The sequence below is a fragment of the Vigna unguiculata genome, chromosome 9 (genome assembly GCF_037176805.1).
Source record: "Vigna unguiculata cultivar grain cowpea cultivar isolate G323 ecotype 2 chromosome 9, ASM3717680v1, whole genome shotgun sequence".
Taxonomy (NCBI): domain Eukaryota; kingdom Viridiplantae; phylum Streptophyta; class Magnoliopsida; order Fabales; family Fabaceae; genus Vigna; species Vigna unguiculata.
The window spans coordinates 35,931,411-35,935,301 of NC_140800.1; the positions used below are offsets into that span (position 1 = coordinate 35,931,411).

At 26.5% G+C, this 3,891-nt stretch overlaps 1 non-coding gene across 1 annotated transcript; it reads left to right on the forward strand.

Annotated features, from left to right (window-relative positions):
• The first annotated feature begins 968 nt into the window (after positions 1-968).
• On the forward strand, positions 969-1,041 carry TRNAA-AGC (transfer RNA alanine (anticodon AGC)). The gene has a single exon. It is a non-coding gene; the product is annotated as a tRNA-Ala (tRNA).
• The last annotated feature ends 2,850 nt before the right edge of the window (positions 1,042-3,891 follow it).

The following is a 3,891-nucleotide window of genomic DNA, read 5'->3' on the forward strand; positions in this document are numbered from 1 at the left end:
ATAACTCATATACTTACTGTTTAAGGATTTTAGATAAGAGGTTAAATTATATGTTGTTAGTTTTGTATCTTCTCAGTACTATTTTCTTAAAAAACTATTCAAGTTGGATGATTTATAACATAAAAAAATATTTATAAGTTCATGTATTACTATTATATTTTCATTTATGAGAATTAAATAAATATTTTTATGTTTTTTATGTAAAAAATATTTATAATAAGGGTTTATTGTACTTTTTGTCTTCTTATTAGTGGACTCATCAAAGAAACTCTAACTATATCACGTTATTTATAGGTTATTTAAAGTAATACGCATAGAAATTATAAAATCGTCAATTTAAAATTATTATTTTTACTACAAAGTATTGATGTTAAAAGAAGAAGGGTAATCTATAGTGACGATAATATGAAGTTAAAAAATGAAGAGTTTTTATCAGAAAAGAAAGTATACATATTATATTAGAAACATGTTATATTATCAATGAAATATTTTTTTAATGTAATTGAAAGTGGTGAATGGATTAGAGAGATAGGAAGCTACGGAACAGATATGATTGAAGTAAGGTGGCCATAGAAGGTATTTAGTGTTTTCAAATTAGTTAAATGTTTCTATGGACATATAAGTAAGAATTATCTTTTAATACAATTATATATATATATATATATATATATATATATATATATATATATATATATAGTTGCACTGGATTAATTAGTTAACATTATTAGTATTTATTGTGGAGAAAAATACTTAATATTATATTTTTTTTTTAAAAATAGACTCCTCTCGTAAAAAATAAATTTAAATGACGGGAATATATATGCATATATTTTTTATGAGAAAAAAAAGTAATATTGATGTGAATAGTTTGGGAATAGCTTATTAAATAATAAATTTCAATACTTTAATTATATAAATGTTAATATTATGAAAGTATAAGAATTATTAATAATAATATAAAATCAAATGGGGATGTAGCTCAGATGGTAGAGCGCTCGCTTAGCATGCGAGAGGTACGGGGATCGATACCCCGCATCTCCATTTTTTCACGTTTTTTTTCATGCCTTTTTAAACCCTTCATTTTGACGTTTTTTTCCATGCGTTTTTAAATCCTTCATCTCCATTTTCCTTCATATGCTTAATATTTTTTTTTTCTAATTAGTGATAGACCCAAATATGTTATATTTTATTTACTGTGATTGATTTCTTTTTGCGATGTTTTACTTATTTATTAATTTTTTTAGAAAAATAACTGGAAATTAAAATAACATAATTTAAAGTAAGAAATCCAATACAAAAAAAAAAGACTTAAAAAACATCTACGGAGAATATTCAAAACTTAAAGAACATTGTTTACGACATATTTAATAAATTATTAGTTTTAAGAAATGCTTGACTTAGTAAGCAAATAAGGTCTGATAACTAATTAGTAATGAGATTGGATTTGCATTTGTCTTTATAACGAGATAATAATAAATATCTTCTAATTATTTTGAGTCTATTAACCTTTTCTACTATAAAATGTGATATAAATTTTTTAAAATTTTAAAATATTTTTAAGTTATCATATTACGTTAAAATTATAATTTTATAGAACGGTTCCAACCAGTAAATAATCCTTAAACATTCAATTGAAAGAAGATAAAGAAGTGAGGATGAAAAATTACTTACTAACACTCGCATTTTTCTACCATCCTCTACTTGTTTTTTAATTAAATTAGTAGAAATGATAATTTATATAAGTCAATTTCTTAAAATAATTGATATTTAAAATTTTTTAATTTATAACTTGTATGAATATATTAAAAATAGAAATGACTTTGAAATAAATTGAAACAAGAGAATAAATGTAAATGACGAAAGTTACTTTTGGATAGATTAAATGTGAACAACAAAATACTCTTAAATGAACAGAAGAAAAAATTGAATGTAAATGTATAAGTTATTTACAAAAAATATAAAGACATGTTAATGTTATGCTAGAACAACTAGATTTTAGGAATTTAAGTAATCAGGGCTATGTAGACCAAATGCTTGTCAACTTGCTATTGATTCGTGCAGACAGCAGAAACTTATGCGGGACGGACCTAAACAAGTCAACAAACTAAAATATTTAATCTGTTCCACATTTTTTCTTGTGAGTTGATCCACGGGACTCGTTCTTCATTGTCATCTTTAGTGAGATGAAAAAAAATAAAAAATTAAAGATGAAAAGAAACTAAAAGAATAGTAGTTTTAGAGTAACTTGATTTTTTGTGATACACACATAAGATAATTTCTTACTTATATAAACTTAAAATGAAATTATGATGTACACTTTGTGGGGCAGCTTAAGTTTGTGTATGAGTGAGTGATTGGCAATAGCAGGCAGTGAGCAGAAGCATGTGATGTGTGATATAGCATAGCAGTCGTAGCCACTTGCCACCACAAACCATAATGAGGACAGCGCTATTCACGAAACAAATGCGACTGAAGACGAAGCATATCCCCCTATTCAACCCTAAATCAAATTATTCAATATGCTACCATCTACTTCATCTCACCATTAATTGCATCTTCTATCCAATTTCAACACATTCTTGCTTATCGTTTTGATGCTTTGCCATGTACGCCAAACCAAAAACAAACACCCGAATAAGTTAGACAAAGATACCATTCAATTAAACACTTTCACTGCAACACTATGAACCCAGGCCTTATCCTATATCAACAAGCCCACACAGGCTTTTCAAATTATTGCAGTTAAAGAATCCCGCATTTTAATCGATTTCACTTCTATTTCTCTCTACTCAATTACTCACCTAGCATCCACTTTAGTGCAAGCTACATCACCATCGCTCTCACCTACTGTAGTTCAATTAGTGAGGAGATACAAACCATGTTAAAGGATAATTTTACTGAAGGGAAAATAACAAAGAAATAATACGAGACAATACTACGTGCATTTACCAGGTAAAAATAATTCTTCTGATATTTTCCAAATAATAACGAAATCAAGAATAAGTTTATATATGTTTTGAAGTTGGGATACTGCTACACACATTTCTCTTACTTTTACAACTGCGCATAAGTTTGATTTTTCAATTTTTAATCAGCATGGGCTACTACAGACAAGTTCATATAATAAATAGTAGAAAAAAGGTAATATAATATTTCCTACATACATCTCTATCTGGCCAATTTCTTCCTGCACCATAAATTTTTTTCCTGCATCCCATATAGACAAACTTTTCATTTTGCCTTTTGATAGTTTTTCAAGTAATTTGAAAGTCATTTTATTTCTAAAAAAAATAGTTTTTTGAATTACAAAATCTTTCAAAAAAATAGTTTTTGAATTGCCTCCACATAGTGTAATTTGAAAGTTATTAACTTCGGAATACATAATCTAAAACTAATTTTCGGAAAATCTAAAAATCATTTTTGGTTTTCCAAGTACAATCCAAAAGTTTAAAAAGGACTTTTGGATGAGACGATCTGGAAAGGATAAAATGGAAAAAAAAAATTATAGAAGTGCAGAAAGAAAGTTATGGAGGTGTAGGAAGACACTTCCCTCTATATCTAATATGCAGCCCCAGAACGCAACACTCACCTCTGGGTTTTTTTTTTTTTTGAATAATAATATTTTAAACTATTTTTTTATCTATTTTTAACCCACTATTTCAATTATCATTAGATTATTTTTTTTTATTTTTTTTGTAATGTGATAATCTAATAGTAATTGAAATGGTAAATTAAAATTTGATTAAAAAAAATGAATTAAAATATCATTTTTTTTTTAAGAATAAACAAATAATGAACAAATGGCTTAGAACATGGATACAAAAGGCGCCCTCTAGTTGTAGCGCAGGAAGAGAAATAATTTTCAAAACAAAAATGAATGAACAGCAGATG